This window comes from Vombatus ursinus, unplaced genomic scaffold, assembly GCF_900497805.2.
Source record: "Vombatus ursinus unplaced genomic scaffold, bare-nosed wombat genome assembly UNPS02014830.1, whole genome shotgun sequence".
In the NCBI taxonomy this organism is placed as follows: Eukaryota; Metazoa; Chordata; class Mammalia; order Diprotodontia; family Vombatidae; genus Vombatus; species Vombatus ursinus.
The window spans coordinates 28,049,164-28,067,830 of NW_020954608.1; the positions used below are offsets into that span (position 1 = coordinate 28,049,164).

General features: G+C 38.2%; 1 protein-coding gene across 3 annotated transcripts in view; it reads left to right on the forward strand.

Moving 5' to 3' along the window:
- Positions 1-18,667, forward strand: part of FRMD4A (FERM domain containing 4A) — a 352,592-nt gene that overhangs the window by 96,942 nt on the left and 236,983 nt on the right. The window lies entirely within an intron of this gene.

Here is an 18,667-nt window from a genome sequence, read left to right on the forward strand (position 1 = left end):
GGAGACAAGACATTGTGTCAGTGGGAGATGTAGAGAGAAAAACAGTCACTCTCATCCACTCTCCTCTCTCCTCTCCCCTTTCCCCAGTCGCATATACATTATTCAAACCTGTCAATATTCAAACAATTAACCTTAAGAGTTGATAGTTGAGACTTTTGACCTTAGTGAAGGATTAAATCATGTCTTGGATTTTAGAGGAAGTCTGATGTTGAGCAAAATGTGTTCAAATAAACACGTGTGGCTCAATGAATGCAAGATTTCCAGCTATCAGTGAGGCTTCTGAATGATTAAAAATCAGAGCTGATTGTTACTGTTGCTCCTTAGTTTTTGAAGAGGACCGGTATCACAGGTGATAGCTTGACTTGCATGTGAACTGGATTTAAGTGAGGTAGAGCCGTGCAAAGTCTTCAGCCTCTTCCGAATGGTTAAGAATCAGAATTGAGGTGTGGACGTATATGTATGCTTGGAATTTTTTTTTTAACTGAATTTTCTATTATGAATGCTAATAGCTTTGAAAAGAAGTAGTGCTCTAACAGGAAATAAAGGCTCACATGGCACCAAAATTACATCTGATGTCCTACCTGCCTTATGTGGTCAGGATAAATATTTGCCTCATTCTAAGAAGAGCAAAGATATATGTGGAATCCTGAAACCGAATTGGACTTTAGAAAAACTTATTTCAGTTTGTGATTTTTGCAAAAATATTAAATCAGAAATAAAATCAGAAAATGGTCTGTTTACCTGTGTTAGCTGCATACTGTCTCTGTACTAGTTTCCATATACAATCTGTCTTAGTATCACATTCCCAAGGGATCTATTGCCATAGTACCTAATTGCTTGGCATGGGATGGGGGGATTATTTTAAAACAAAGGACTATTAAGTGGAAGGAATGATATCCTCCTTTGTATCACATTTCAGACTAGGTAAACAAAACCTAGAGTAACAAGGTCATAGCTATTAGTTGCCGATTAGTCAAAAGTCAGTTTAAAGATATGCGTATCTCCAGAGAGGTACATCAGACTCAGAAACATTTCATAGGATCATAGATCTATGGATGGGATATCTGAAGCCATCTGGTTTTATACCTTCATCTTACAGATGAGACAATTGAGGCCCAGAGAGTTCATGGGATGTCTCCATGGTCACATAGGTGGTAAGAGTTAGAGGTAGTATTTGATCCTAGATCTTCTGACTCAAGTCATGAGACTTTATATCACACTATTAAGAAGGAAAATATCTTTATTTATTCTACAGATATATTTTAAGTACCTGTTATGTTACATGTGCTATAGTTGTAGCATAGATGATTTCTCATCCATCTGATTTTTAAATAACATACACATTTTGACATTGTGCCCACTTTTCTAAATTTTTTTTTCTTTGTGATGATATGAAAAAGAAATCTAATCCATGTGGTTCAGATTCATTTGGACTTGAATCACCAAAATATATCAGATGCTAAATATTCTTCATTGTTCATAAATGTTTGTAACAAGCCTTAAAATAGGGCATTGCATTTTCAAACCGTTGGTACTGGAGTGAGGCTCCTTACAGGTTTAATGGGACAAAGGTTGAAAGTTTGATGGGGAAAACTTAGGGTAAATGTTCAGCTTTATATCAAGTATCTGCATGAGAAGACTGAGACATTCTTTGGGTCCAGGGATGTTCTGATTCATAAGGCAATGAACAATTTGAAATCTTAAAAGGCTTATCCAGTGAGAGAAATACAGTACAGACTTATAGATAGAGAAGGTAGGGCCCAGAAGCCAGTTCTATATTTCATTGATAAGAGTTGGAGATATTCAAGAGAATACAGATTGAAAGACAACAACTCAGATGGTTTTACTGTGTACAGTGTTTATCTGCCCACTGTGTGTCTTTGAGCAACTCCTTTCATTCCCTGGATCACAGAGTACAGTTATCTGTTCTGCATTGTGGGATTTAGGGAACCGGTGTCCCTGAGATCTGGGAAATCTGCATAAAATTTTTTGGGCCCCCTTTGTACCAAAGAAGAAATCTGAATTTTTTTTTCTTTTACAGGGTGTTTACAATATTCAAAGATAAAATATGTTGATATCATACAATACTATACATATATTTTATTCATTTCTGAGTTTTTAAACTTTAGTTGACCTTCACATGCTGTCTGGGGCTTCTGCAAAACCCCCCAAAAATTCCCATTTAATTACTTATGCTGACCCGACTTACTGAAACTACAATGGGGAAAGTCATGATGTGGAAGAGATGATTGTAAAATGTGTATAATTCTACCACAAAATGTCTTTAAGACACTTAGAGTTTGAGGGGATTGAATTTCTGCTTCTGAATTTTTGATAATACTTCAGCAAATCCTTAAAAGCGTGAATGGTCAGTAACTCACGTTAGGACTTAAAATTATGTAAGTTCATCCCCCACAAAGCCACAGCCATGTCATTGACTGGCTGTCTCTGGCTCCTGGGACTTGAACTGTATACTCATGAATACCTGGTTGGAAAAGGAGGCATGTTTGACCTGAGAATTTGCTAATCAATAATAGCCATTCCTTTCAGGCTCCACTATTATTTTGGCCAATCAGAACTCTAACCCAGAAATTCAAATTCCAAATTAAGAAAGTCTCATGGAAATCTCTTCCTGAGACTTATTGTCCTGGCTTCCTCTACCTTGTCCTGCTTTTTTGTTGCTCTGCTGAACTAGTGGACAAGACCATGTGAGCTGTGTGTTCCCTTTCATTTCACTGGACCATGTGTGCAATAACGGATAGTTAGGACATTAGATAGACGTATCTATCTATCCCTAAACGCATGTTTTGAGAAATTTATTGACTTGTCCATGGTATCACAGCTAGGGTTTGGTATAAATACTATTTGAACCTCTTTGAATCTCTTTATGACTCAAAGGGCTGGCCCTTTAACCATTCTGCCATATACTAGTACACATACATATATAGCCAGATTTAGAGCTATACCATGAAAAAGTAATCTTGAGAATAAGAGGTACTTGCTTCTGTAAACTGCTAATAGCTGTATAAAAATAGTAACCATTTAATGACACTATTGCTTCTGCATTTTTATTCACTTTTGAAGGGGAGCTTGGTGTAATGAAAGGAACACTGATCTGGCTCTAAGAAAGGCTGGATTTCAGTCCTACCTTGCCCTTTTCTGTGTGAAGTTGGGCACAACACTAACTTTTCTCTACCTCAGTGTCCTCATCTGCAAAGTGGTGTTTATAAAGACTTAAACTACCCAACTCATGGGGTTTTGAGGAAAATCCTAGGTAAACTGCAAAGCAATGCATGTTATTCTCTTTTCCCGCCTCGCAAGTATATGTTGGGGAGAATCTTTTAAGGACAAAGAAAGAGGAAACAGATGTGGGCTGTAATTGAACTTTTTAAGTTAAATTGAAGAATTTCCTGAAGGTGGGAGTTGTCAAGTGTTGTAAAAAAAATGAGTTAATGAAGGGAGAATCTGTCATCTCCTTAACTTGAGGGCTTTTGAATTAAGGATAGATTTTCCTGAATCTGAGATACTTTGAGTGTGGCTCCTTCATTATACTTTAAACTGCCTTGGTATACCCTGGTGTTGTTGAGTCATTTCAGTTGTGTCAGATTCTCTGTCACCCCATTTGGGGTTTTGTTGGCAAAGATACTAAAGTGATTTGCCATTTCCTTCTCCAGTTCATTTTACAGATGAGGAAACTGAGGCAAACAAGGTTAAGGTACTTGCCTAGGATTCCACAGCTAGTGTCTGAGTCTGAATTTGAACTCGGGTCCCCCCCCACTCCAGGCCTGGCTCTCTAGCCACAGCACCACCTAGCTGTCTGTACCCTAGTAGTGTCTTCCTAACATGAAAATTACCTTTCAAGGCCATTCAGGTTCAAGATAAATAGTTATGTTTGCCTTACTCCTTCCCATTTTCACATGCACTCACTTGTTGCACTAGTTGTTTTTTCATTATATCTAGAAGACCAAATCCTACTATTGACACTCTTCTTTTAGAACTCCTATTCCTTTTTATGCAAGAATTTTACAGAACTAAAATTGCTCCCTCTTAACCTCAACTGGCCTCAAAGAAGTCCATTCCCTCATGAGCTTAGGAGGTACACCTATAAAATAAAATAACTCTTCTCTAAATTGCCCCAATATTGGACTAGAGGCAATGCCACCACTTTTTCTCTACCCTCTGAGACTGAATCCCTCAGTGGTGCTCCATAAGCCATTTATAAGTCTCTCTTTCCACTGTAGTAGAAGAAACAAAACTTTTTTACAAAGCAGAGAAGTATGGACACTAAGTTTTCCAAGAGTATTGGAACAGGATCATGAATTATTGCTATGATAAACAATTTCCCTATTTTTAGAGAGAAACACTGGCATGGAAAGAACAAGATAGTATACTGAAGAGAAACAGAGAACTAACTTGGTTTTTTTTTTTTAATTACAATGAAATTTATTTATAGCAACTCTTATTGTGGTAGCAAAGAATTGGAAATTGAGGGCATGCCCATCAACTGGGGAATGGCTGAACAAGTTGTGGTATATGAATGTAATGGAATACTATTGTGCTATAAGAAATGATAAGCAAGCAGACTTCAGAAAAACCTGGAAAGACTTATATGAACTGACGCTAAGTGAAATGAGTAGAACCAGGAGAACTTTGTACACAGTAACAGCCACACTGTGCGATGACTGACTTTGATAGACTTGGCTCTTCTCAGCAATGCAAGGATCTAAGAAAACTCCAAAAAACTCATGATATAAAATGTTATCCACATCCAAAGAAAGAACTATAGATTCTGAATGCAGATAGAAGCATACTATTTGCTCTCCTTTTTCCTTGTTGTTTTGTTTTATTTCTTCATTCTCATGGTTCCTCCCATTAGTTCTAATTGTTCTTTACATCATCACTAATGGGAAAATGTGCTTAATATGAATATATAGATAGAGCTTATATCAGATTTCAGGCCATCTGGGCAGGGGAGAGGAAGGAGGAGAAAATTTAAAACTCAAAATCTTGTGGAAGTGAATGTTCAAAACTAAAAATAAATAAATAAATATATATTTAATTATAATGAAATTTATTGAGCAAGGCATCATCCTAGGTTAGGGCAACTAGGTAATGCAGTGGCTAAAATGCTGGGCCTGGAGTCAGGAAGGCTCATCTTGAGTTCAAATCTGGCTTCAGACACCTACTAGCTGTGTGACCCTGGGCAAGTCACCTAACCCTATTTGCCTCAGTTCCTCATCTGTAACATAAGCTGGAAAAGGAAATGGCAAACCACTCTAATATTTTTGCCAAGAAAACCCCAAATGGGGTCATGAAGAGTTGGACACAATAGAAAATGACTAAACAACATCTTAGGTTCTAAAAGGGATATGAAGATGAATAAAATAGATGTTGACCCCAAATTTTCTGTATCTTTTAAAATCCAGATGCAGAAGAAACCATCTCTGCTATAGACTATATTGCATGTGTCTTGAACATAAGAGTTGTTTTAATGTATGTTTGTTGAATGCCTGAACAGGATTCTCCTTAGCAAGATTGACTGTGCTAGCTTCCAAGTCATACCTTTCTGGAGGAGATAGTTCATCATTTTATATTGGTTTTTGACCAGTATTCAACCAACAATTTTTACATGTATTAGTGTGGAAGAAAACATACATTTGTAGCAACAATATCTAAAAATGGATTAACACCAATTATGTGCCAGAAACTAGTTGCTGGAGACATAAATTCAAGAGCTAGATATTCTTTGCTATCAAAGCACTTAGATTCTATTGGAGGAATTGAGTTCTATTGAACCACAATATGAGACAGGATTTCTTATGTGCCAGAAGAAGAATGTACAGATGAGGCATTAGGATCTCAGAGGAATGAAAAGTAGCTTGGTAGTTAAGAAAACACTAGGTATAAAAGCAAAAAACCTGACTTTCTCACTGTGTGAGACCTTACATAGTTCATTTAACTTAGCTAGACAGTACAGTGGGTAGAGCGCAGAATTTGGAGTTGGAAAACCCAAGATCAAATATTGCCTCATGCACTAGGTATATTCCTGGGTAAATCACTTAAACTGTCTGAGCCCCCATTTCTTTTTCTAAAAAATGAGGATGTTGAACTTGATGGTCTAAGGTGCTTTCCAACTATAAAATTTTAGTAAGGTGTAGTGACCAAAGTGCTGGCATTGGAGTCAGGGGACCTAGTTTTACATCCTGGTTCTGCTACTTACTACCTGGCTGACCTTGGGCAAAGTCACTTCATCTCTCTGGGCCTCAGTTTCCTCATGTATCAAAATTAGGAGGTTGGCCAAGCTCAACCCCAAAGAAAATATGAGAAAATGCACCTCCCTACCCTCTTTGCAAAGGTGGGGGGCTGTGGGTGTGGAACATTCCATTTACTGTCAAATTCAGATGATGTATTGATTAGTTTTGACAAACTTCCTCCCTCTTCTCCTATTCTACCTCTTTTCTTATCCTTTGTTATAAGGGATGACTCTCTACATAAGAAAAGAGAAAGGAATATATTTGGAAATGAAGGTAATATAAAAACAAAAGCTATCAATAAATACAATTTTTTAAACTGATTTTGAGAAGCTTTTCTCCACCCCCACCCCCCAATGGAGGCACTTGAACTAGATGCCCTTAAGTTGTTGCCAAGTTCTAAATCTATGATCCTGATCCTAAGAAGTGGTATTTGAGCTAAGCCTTAAGGGATAACTAGGATTTCAACAGATGAAAAAGAGAGGGTGGAAGGCAGGCGGAAGATATGCTGCTATACACACAGAAGGTGCTTGATGCATGTTTCTCTCCAAAGATACCAAAGACCTCTAAATTGCTATATATAATGGCCTTTCCAAGAGAATTATTTCTCCAACTTCTGGCCATTCTGCATGACACTCCTCAACTTGAGAATATGACCAACTTAGCTACTATCTTCTCAAGCAAAGTGAGGGCAAATCTCTAGAATTCTACCATCTTTCTGGTTTTCTCTCCTATGCCAAATGACAGCAAAACCTCACACCCAACTTTCTCAAATTGTCATGTTCCCCCTCTTTCTCTGACCCTTTTTTTTTCTTACTTTAGTCTTCTCGGTTATAGATGCCACTCATTAATAATGTACCAGCTTACTGCACCATTAAAATTGTCCAGAGAATGGGAATGGTGATATTAACACCAATAGTTTATTTATATATCTTCATTGCCTTTCTCTCCTTTCATCTCCAGAGAAACCTATTCCTTTCTTGCTTTCACTGTTCTCATCAGGAAGTCAGAAAGAGGGAAATAGATAATGCTGAGAGGAAAAGAAAGCCTAGAGTTCATGCATATCCTTTTATAAGGAGCTATAGCTCCTCTCACTCATCACTGCCCCACTCATGCTAGACCTCACTAAGTAGGATGCACCAAGAAATGGTGATGCCATTGGAAGTACCATGCAAAGTTTCTTATTTTTTCTCCTTTTCCTTACCTCCTTAAGGAAGAGCATTCTGTCTTTCATCCCTAGCTGGAGCTTGTCAGTTATTGAATTAATGGGGTGAAAAGGAGTTGATCTATCCCATAAGAGGAGGTGATGTAGAGGTGTGGCATCATTAGTCATTCAATAAGCATTTAAGTATTTGAGTTCTAACTAAATACCCTACTAACCAGAGTTCTTTAGTTTGCAGAAAGTCTCTGACACAAGGGTCCCACTTACATAGCTGCCTTTTCACTCTATGTATTCTTAGGTATTATTTGCAACTGTCAATAGGTTAAACGTTTAATAAGCAGTTACTTTGGAATAAATAGTCACTATGTGCCAGGCATTGTGCTAAGTCCTATGGATACAAAGAAAGGTAAAAGACAGTACCTATCCTTGAGGAGCTCATGATCTAATGGAGGAGACAATATGCAAATAACTATGTACAAACAAGTAATATATAAAATAAAATATGCAAGTAACTATGTACAAACAAGTAATATACAAGATAAATTAGAGATAATCAACTGAGGGAAGAATATGTGCATGGAAGGTACATATAAATATTGGTTAAAAGACCACTTTGCCTCAACATTGCTGAGCTTAGCAAATTTAATGACGCCTCCACCCTTGACCTATTGGGAGAGGCCAGCTTGGCACAGTGTATTAGTAGGTTGGATTTGGAGTCAGGATAACCTGGGTTTAAGTGGTGCCTCTGAGACATACTGGCTGTATTACCCAAAGTTATTTAACCTCTCTTTTTTTTTGGTCTCTTTTTCATCATTGGTGTAATCAGGATAATAATAGCACCTACCTCACTGAGTTCTTGTGACCTACGTAAAGCACCTAGCAAAACTTAAAGTGTTAGTTAAATATCTGTTATTGTTATTATTTCCTTAGCTTCATTGAGCTATTTGTACTTTGATTTCACTCTCAGCCTAGCACCTTAAAATGTCTGTTAGAGTTAGGAAGCCTTTAAAAAAAAAGTATTAGGACCTTGAATTCCAACTGTCTGAGAACTTCCTGTTTACAGGGCAACTTAATCCTAAAGATTATATAGATAGGTGGTGTTCACTGATTGAATGGAGACTGTTGGAAGAGTTTGAACTATAAGGTCACAGTATAGGGAACTGAGTGGACTGACTTTGGCAAAGAGAACAGGAAGAATAAAGAGGGCCCTGCAAATGCAGTATGGTGGTGGGAAAGGAGGGAGAAACTTTAGGATTTCCCAGCAACAGGAATTTCCATGCTCCAAACAGGAAATATATATTTAAATGGTTAACTATGCTTGGACAAAAGGGATGAGGTCACATACCAACTTTTGAGTTATGGATGGGGAATGTAGGAGGCCGGGACCGAGCGTGTTTGTGGCCAACATTTAATGTTACATAGGTCCCTGCAAGAATGAACAGAGTTTGAGTTGGGCTTAGAGCACCAGCTAACCTGACCCCTCAAGGGACAAATTGCAAATACCAAGTATGTACGTTATAATGTGTTCAAGTTCTTCTGCACCCTTGAGACCATCTATGGTAGAAGAGAGGAAGGGGGGAGCTAGCCTTGTTTTCCTCATCATCAATTCTGTGTACTCTACCTGGATCCTTCCACTGATTTTCATTCCTGTCTGCCATGTTGATTCTCCTCTACTCTTTGACTTTGAACTTGTCCAGACCTAACCCCATTGCCCCTTCAGATGTTAACCTTTGCCTCGCTGATTTGGGGGCTTGGGTATAATCAATCCTATGATCACCAGAGTTTAGAACTGGAACAAACTGCTGGTGACAAGCTTGAGCATTGCTCAAGTGGACTCTATGGGAGTCCATTCAGTTGGATACTTATTAAGCACCTGCTACATGCAATGCGCTGTGAAACTGTTTCACTTAATTAGCAGAACAATATTGGGGCTTCCAGACTTCAAAATGTCAAACAGCTACAGGTCACAATAAATAATGCAGGCAGCTTCCTATGCAAACTTTAACCTTACTGAGAAGCCAACTGATAAGAATACAATTTTTCCCCAATTTACACAAGTTCCTGAAAACCTGCATGTAAATGAAATTTTTGTAAACTGAAGCATAATAATAACTGAACTAACATAAACGTAACTGAAGCCAACATAATAATAGCTTACAGATAATCTTTACAAAGGATCTTATCTCATTGGATCCTCTCATCACCAGTCCTGGAGTCAGGTGGACTCAGGAGGACCTGAGTTCAAATCTGGCCTCTACACTTGACACTTACTAGCTATGTGACCCTGGGCAAGTCACTTAACCCCAATTGCCTTGCCCCCCCCAAAAAGGAAAATAAAATGAGATTATGAATATGAATAAGAAAGATTAATAATAATAGCTAACATTTTTTAAATGGTAATCCATCAGTTGCCATGCAATTATTAAATGCTTCTTATGTACCAAGCATTGTGATAGGTGTTGGAGTTACAAAGGCAAAAAAGAAATAGTCTCTGCTCTTGAGAATCTCCAATATTTTTATCAGGGGAAACAACGTATGAGTATATGGGTGGATTCAAAATATATTCAAAGGAAATTTGTGGAGGAGGTACTGCCCCATGGAGGTATGGATCAGGAAAGTCTTCTGGGAGGTGGTTTGAGCTGAGCTTCGGAGGATTCTAAGCAATAGAAGTGAGGAAAGAGTTTATTCTAGAGATAGTGGACAAATTTTGCAAAAGTATAGAGTGAAGAGATGCAAGTGTTACTCTTGCCAGTCTTTCCTTCTCAGTGAAACTTTGAGGAAGGCACCAACACATTAGGTACCTCTGATTCCTCTTTTCTCCCCTGCTACTAAATCCTCTACAGTCGAACTTCTCATCATTCAATTAAAAATATCTTTTCCAAAGTTACCAGTGATCTCTTAATTGTCCATTCTAATGGCCTTTTCTCACTCCTCATCTTTCTTGACTTCTCTTAAAGCCTTTGATGCTATTAATCACCATCCCCTCCTGGATACTCTCACCTCTCTAGCTTTTCATGACACTATTCTTTCTTGGTTTTCAGCCTGTCCAGTTGTTTCTTCTTATCTCCTTTGATGGATCTTCATCCTTGTCATAACCAAAAACCATGGATGCCCCCCAAAGCTCTGTCCAGTACCCTCTTCTTCCTGTTTATGACAATGTTGGCAATCTTATCATCTTCCATGAGTTCAGTTATCATCTCTTTGCAGGTAATTCCCAGATCTATAAATCCAGCCCTAGTCTCTCTCCTGAGTTCTATTCTTGCTTTACCAACTGCATTTTGGATATCTCAAACTGTATGTCCCATGGGTATCTCAAATTCAACATGTCCATAATAGAACTCAGTATTTTTTCTCTTCAAATCCTCCCATCTTTCCAACTTTCTTATTACTGTCAAGGGTATCCTCTCCATCTTCTCCATCACTTAGGCTCACAAATTCAGTGTCATCCTTGACTCTCACAGTCACCCTACATATGCTGTCTTTTGTCAGATTTTGTCATTTTTCCCTTCATAATATCTCTTATGTATGTCTTCTCTCCATTCATACAGCCATACCCTTATATAGGCTCTCATCTCCTCTCACCTGGATCATTGTGATCACCTTCTAATTGGTATTTCTGCCTTAATTCTCACTCCAATTCATCCTTGCCATTGCTGCCAAGGTCCTTTTCCTAAATTGCAGCTCTGACCATGTCACCCTCTTCCCAGCAAACTCTAATGGCTCCCTGTTACTTCCAGGATCAAATATAAATTCCCTTGGCATTTAAAACCCTTACAACCTGGCCCCATCCTACCTTTCTGGTCTTCTTTACACATTATTCTTCTCCATGCAATTCATCATTTCTGGCCTACTGTTTCTAGTGTGTGATGCTCCATCTCCTGAGTCTATCCCTATGCCTTGGCTATCGCGTGTTCCTGAAATGCTCTGCTCTTCCTCTCTACCTCTCAGGTACCTCAGCTATACCTGGCTTCCTTCAAGACTGTCTTCAAATCCCGCCTTCTGCAGGAGGCTTCCCTGGTCCCATCCCTCTCCCCTGTTAGTGTCTTCTCTTGGAGATGACCTTCCATCTACTATGTGTGTACATGCATATACATTATATACACAAACCCTATATATGTATACATATATATAATGTATACATGCTGTATGTATGTGTATATATATATGTGTGTGTGTGTGTGTATCTATGTGTGTGTATCTTGTATATGCATAATTATATTATTTCCCCCATTTAAAAAAAAACACCTTGAGGTCAAGGACAATTTTTTATCTTTCTTCATATCCCCAGTGCTTGGCACACAGTAAGCATTTAATAAATGCTTGTTGATGAACTGACTGAGTGAAAGCAAGAAGATCAGTTTGGTTCAACCATAGAGTTCATGAAGAGGAATAAAGTGTCCTAAATAAGTCTGGAAAGCTGGAACCAGAAAATAAAGGGCTTTAAATGCTGAGCAGTGGAGACTGTCTTTGGTACTAGAGGCAATAGTGAAGGAGTAGAGCAGGAAAGCATAGTTAGACGTGTGCTGTAGGAGTATCACTTTAGCTGCCATGGAATATGGATTGGAGAGGGAGAAGACTGGAAGAGAGGTTAAGTAAGTAAGCATTATTAGTTCCTTTTACAGATGAGAAAACCAAGGCTTATTGTGATAACTCAGGGCCACATAGCTAAATGTACTGGGGAAGAATGAGTGAAGAGCCACTACTTAAAACATTCCTTCAGTAAACCCATTTGTAAAGCAAAGAATTATTTAGTAACGTTACTCCCTCTTAGTTTGTTAGTTTTCTTAAGGTCAAGAATGCTTGCCTAAGATTTTATGGTTGTCAATGGTGTATACATAGTTCAGTTTGCATTCAGCTGATGGGGGAAGGGTTTGTCTATCAGAAGTGCTTCATCCCATTTCACCTTCTAAGCCTAAGGATTTATATGGTACAATATACTGGAGTCACAGGTTGCTGTTGTTGTTCAGTCATGTCCAACTCTCCATGACCCCATTTGGGGTTTTCTTGGCAAATATACTGGAGTGGTTTGCCATTTACTTGTCCAGCTCATTTTACAGATGAGGAAACTGAGGCAAACAGGGTTAAATGACTTGCTCAGGGTCACACAGCTTATAAGTGTCTGAGGCCACATTTGAACTCAAGTTTTCCTGACTCCTCACCCAGAGCCCCATCTATTGTGCCATCTAGCACATGATCTGAGTTCAAATCCCAGCTCTGTCCCTTAATGGATATATGAAGAACCTCTCTAAATCTTAATCTCCATCTGTAAAAGAAGAGAGCAGGCTTAGATGACTTCTTACCTCTAAATCTTTTACCTCTAAATCTATAATTCAGTAATCCTATGATCTAAGCAGATCATCTCCTGATATTTTCAGGAGCACTATCCATTTCTTTCTATTAAACAACTGTTCCTCCCAACTGCCTAATGGGACTGATGTTATGGGATCATAATTCAGGATGGGGAAAAGAGAAAGAGGAAGAAATTTGGTGATGCTGCAGAATACAGATGACCATCCAGATAAGCAAAACAACCTCCAAACATTGTCAAAACTCAACAACTGCCCCTCATCCTTCTTGGAGATGAAATAGAAACGAGACTTTGAAGGTTGGAATAGGGCCACATTATAAATGTCTCTGTCTAATAGTCTAATATCAGCTCTCTGTAGCAAACTGCACTATAGCAAGTCTCTGCAAAGACTTGGTATTGTTGGTATTATATGGGAAGGTGAGAATTGAAGGCATGTGGCATCCATTCTACATATGTTGGTGATTTTTTGGGGGGAGGAGTAGGGAGGTAGGTATTCCCCCTAACTCTTGAGCTCAAGTTATCACAAATACACGATGCTGGCTGTTTCCCATTATGGGCTGTATCCCTTACAAAGTGTTTCAGTGTACTAGCCAGATGTTGTAATACAATGGGACAGACATTTTTTTTTGACATTCAAATGAGTTCCATAGTGTTCTGCAAAGCTGAGAGAGAACATGTGGCTAGCATGGGTTTCTGGAATGCCAGCAATCTTTGAAGATTCCCTGGAGAGCCAAGTTCTCAGGAAATGCTTGATTGCCAGTTTGGAAACAGTAAAAAAAAAAAAAAATCTAGCTTAGGAAAAGGGTTTTTGAAAATTCACTTGAAATCTTTTTACTTGACAGCAGTACACCCGTACAATGATACTTCACTTAGAAAGGTTTCATATCACTCAAAAACACATGGCTACATTAAACTGAGAATTGTAAAATTATGTTTAAGAATCATTTCACTTTCTGGAAAAAAAAAAGTATCCAGGTTCTCATCCTTTAATTCACAGGATTTGAAACTGGAAGGGACCTTAGAGATCATCTAGACCAGTGGTGTTAGGAGAGCCACTAAATCACAGATAAGGATCTCTGCAGGGTGCATACTGACTTAGAAAGCTATGTATTCATATTATCTTTGTTTTATTGTATTTTTTGTTTATTTAGTTAAATATTTCCCAATTACATTTCATTTGGTTTGGGCCACACCCAGGAGTGTTGTGGGCTGCATACAGCCAACATTGTGCTTGACAGCTCTGATCTAGGTTAACCCCTTCATTTTACAAGTGAAGAAACTGAGGCAAGAGAGATCAAGGGATGCAAGGTCAAACAGATACTAAGTAGTCAAGACTTGAACTCAGTTTCTCTAGCCCAAATTTATTTCTTCTTTCCACTATACCATGGTCTCCTTGTAATAACAATACTTGTATAGCAATGTTTCATTTAATAATAATAAATATATCACTATGTTAGTATCTGTATAATTCAAACAGAATATTTAAGGACCCAGATTGACCAGACAATAACCTCTTCTACAATTTGTTTTACATTATGGACAAAGTTTCAGTTAGAGCAATGTATGTAAATTACTGCTACCCAGGCCCTCAAGTGCTACCCTATTTAATCAATCTTTGGGTTTAGAGCTTGTACTAAACAATGATATTAAGTTTCACACATGTGGAAAGCAGCAATGACATTAATAACTTACAATTTCTTAACTTATTAGATTTATAAATATCTGCTCACTTAACTTCTTTTTAACCAACTGTTGTTAAGGTAAACAAGGTAAACCCTAAGTGAAATTGTGAAGTTGGTCCTTTTCCCCAGTGGGGCCAATTCTCCTCTCTTACCTTCAGATACCTAGTATCTTCCTTCTGCCCCTCTCTCTCTACTATCAAACCAAGAAAAGATTTATCAGTTGTTGGCATTAATTGATCATAACTTCCTGTGAAGTAATTTGTCAGATTGTTTCCTCAGCTAGTCATTAGTTTTTTAAACATTTTATCTCTTACTATGGGATAAAAAGAGTTTGGGAATCATCAGTAAGCAGGCAGAGAAATTTAGGGTGTAATTAGAAGGACCCCTGAATCTAATTTGTAAAACCATGCCTAAAGATAACCTTGATAAGGAGAGACCTTAAAGACCTTTGAGTCTCAACCCCCCATTTTACAGATGAGGAAACAGGAGTCACAGAATGGTTCAGTTAAATTGCTCACAGCCACATAGCTACTATCTGAGGTAGTATTTGAACCCAGAGCTTCATTCCAAGTCCAGGGCTCTATCTATTAGGCCATGCTCTCTAGGCTTCTAGAGACATATTCCTGGAACTTTGGGGTTAGATGAGCACCAAATTGTCATAAGCTCCTTCCAAAACCAAAGACCTTCCTTCTATTTCCCCAATCTCAGGCTAATTCAGGTCCTCTACAGCATTCTCCTAACCTTTATTTTCCATTCTTCTAGCTTTGCCCCAAATTTCCCAGAGTTCCTATTAATATTTAATTGACTTTAATAGCCTAACCTCCTTTTTTCTGAAGTTCTAGAAAGCATCCAATTGTATCTAATTCATGTCTCTGTAAACTAGTTTGTTTGAACAAAGAGTGTTTTTGAAGTGCATGCCCCATGTTAATAGAGGTTACTATTATAATTATTTTCCTAGCCACCAAATTTTATTTCACTGAAAAACTTAGGAAGCCCAAATCTTGCCATACATGAAATTTAATCATTGGAGAAGTTCCCAGGTATTTCTGATTGACATTCATAAAACACATGCAAGTGTCTATAATTGGCTTCATAATTCATTGAATAATAAAAATTGTTGTCCTTGGGGATAAATATCAATTGAAAGTTTTATCACATCAGGAGTCAATTCATTTTTGATCCTCATCCTACCTAAAATCAATATTTATTATTTATCATTTCTTTCCTGTTAGTAATATAGTTGAGGCTATATTTAGACTTGTTAGTTGTACTGGCTATTGGAATAGAGCAGAGAACAGGGGCAGCTAGGTGGCACAGTGGATAAAGTTTGGGGAGACTCATCTTCCTGAGTTCAAATCCAGCCTCAGACATTTACAAGCTGTATGACCCTGGTAAGTCACTTAACCCTGTTTGCTCAGTTTCCTCAACTGTAAAATGAGGTGTAGAAGAAAATGGCAAACCACTCTAGCATTTTTGCCAAGAAAACCCTAAATGGGGTCATGAGAAGTCAGACACAACTGAAAAATAATTGAACAACAATAAGAGTACAAGAATGACAGATTTCTACCCAGAACTATCCTCTGTAGTGGAGAGAGTATTAAATTATGAGAGGAGTGCAGATTGTGGAGGGCCATGAATGAAGGCAATAGGGAACCACTGTAAAGTTCTGAAAAGGGTAATTGAGCAATAAGATTGGTGTTACGGAAGTTAAGTCTGGCAGCAATGTGAAGGATGGAAACACTATAGGAAGGGACTATTACAGTGATATGGGTGGATGCCAGCTCAAGGGTAGTAACAGTTTGGATGGATTGGAAGGAGGAGGCAAAATTTGGCAAGACCTGACAACATGCAGTTTGGAAGGTGAGGGTTGAATAACCTGAGTAAAAGAGAGTGCCAGTGACAGCAAGAAAAGAATTAAATAGTAAGAGAACCCAATAATGAGAGGAAAGCTACAAGGGAGTGCATTCTAAGTGATGTGAATTTTAAGTTATGAGGGAGGGAGAATGATTGAAGAGGGGCACTTCTGATTTTATTTTAGTTTGTTTTCTAAACTCTTTCTTCCTCCTGTTGCTCAGGGATTGTTAACCAGGTATCCATGACCTTTAAAAAAAATAGATAACAGTATTCCAGAAGAATTGTTTCTTTGTAGTACTGTGCTTTTATGCATTTAAAAAGCATTATTCCACAGGAGCCCATGACACAAAAATGTTAAGAATCTCTCCTTGCAGAACCTGCCAACTCATGGCCTAGAGTACCCTTCATTTCTGCTGCTTGAACAAAATGGTGTGAGAAAGTCGGGCATCTTTCTGCTGCTCGCTTCTGTTAAAGGTACCAATTTCCTTGTGATATTTTGCTCAACCAAGGGATGTTAGGGTTTTTGTAAATCTAAAGATATCACCTTCTTGAGATTTCCTGAGTCAGGCAACATCTGCTGGCTTTAAGAAGCCTTCACTCCTGCTTTATGTATCTGCTTCATGCTATCATTACCTGATGGAGGACATGATATTTGCCACCAAGCCAAGATTTCTTTCTTTACATGTCCCAGCAAGATGCTTCCACATGAGATGAGTCTGCTGTGGGGCTGTGCATGAGATAATTCAAAAACAGGAGAGCATGGCCTAATAGATATAGAGTGAGCCATGAAGCCACAAAGACCTAGGTTTACCTCTGAGACCTATTGACTGTGTGACTGTGGAGAAGTCACTAGAACATCTCCATGTTCCAGGCAACTCTCTAAGACTACTAAATTTCAGAAAAGGTGCTAATCTGCATTGGTAGTGGGAATTTCCTTATTTGGGAGTTCTGTGTACCAAAGAAATCACTAGTCCGATCCCTATCCTTATGTTTGTTTCTAAGCTTCTAATGTTTTATCTTCTTAGAGAAAGGACCGTAAGTGTAAATGATTGTCTATGTTACTTAGCTAAAGCTGAAGTTAAACATACATTAAGTATGTTTTCACCAGTTAATTTTAGCATTTCCCATCCCAAAACTTCTTTATAGTTTTACTAGTAAGTTTGTTATAAGTATGGTAGAATTGCTAGGCAAATTAGGAGAATTACTCTGAAAATAATTCTTCATAAATGTCATATCCATAGTTATTTGTACAAGTGTTAGAAAATAAGGAAGGCAAAGTCCAAAAAGAAAAAAAAAATAAAAAGAAAACCATTTTACTCATGTCCCAGCACCAAAGCCATACTTATCATTGTCTTCTAGTCAGCAAATTTAATAAACATTTTTAAGAGTCTAGTGCATGTGAGATTTATTTGGTTTTCACAGCATAATAGGCTGTGAAGTAAATGAAACAAACAAGTCTCTGCTCTCTGGGAGTTTATCTATCTAAAGTAGAGAGCTATAATCCAGAAAGTAAATAATTACATAGAATACACTTAACTATTACAACAAAAGAATTGTGGCAGCCAAGGGACAAATGATGGGACATCATATGAAGAGCATTGAAATTTAGGATCAGAAGACCCAAAACATACTGACTCCCACTGACCCTTAGAGGCTGTGTGATCCTGGGCACTTGACCTCAATTTCCTTATCTTTCAAATGAGGTTAGTTATGCTTACACAATCTACCTCTTAAGAACGTTGCATGGAAAGTATTTTGTAAACCTTAAAGTAATATAGAAATAGTACTTACGGTGAGTGTGGAAGCATACGCCTCCTTTTCTCTACTAAAGAAGTGGAGTAAGTAGGAATCCCATTGAAAAGACCACTACAAGGAACAAGGCCAGAATACATAAACTATTTTGCCAGTCTGCCATGTAGGGGCACCCCTTGTGTATCCCTTCTAAAAATGTAGGTTTTTGTAAAAGCCCCCAGGAACATTCCTAGTCTAACAAGAGCATTAAACATAGAAGAGGTTTTATCGAGAGACAAAGATAGAGACAGAGATAAAGACAGGGAAAGGAAGAGAAGGGAGATGGGAGGGAAACGGAGAGCAGGGAAGGAGGGAAGGAGAGAGAGATAAATAGAGATAATGAATGAGAGTGAATCTAAGGAATATGAGGGAGAGAATATGAATTCATATCTAAACCCAGTGGTTCAAGAAAACTCTTCCTGCCCTTTCACCTCTCCTCTCCCTCTGATTCAAAAACTCAGATCTTCTAATGTTAAATCTTTCCTTCCTTAACTTTGAAACACAGAGAACCAAAAATCATATTGTCTTGCTTGCCATAATCCACTATTATTCAGGGTCTGTTTTGAAGGTTATTTCTCCTGGGCTAAAAACATTATGGTGGATGTCCTCCATCCATGTA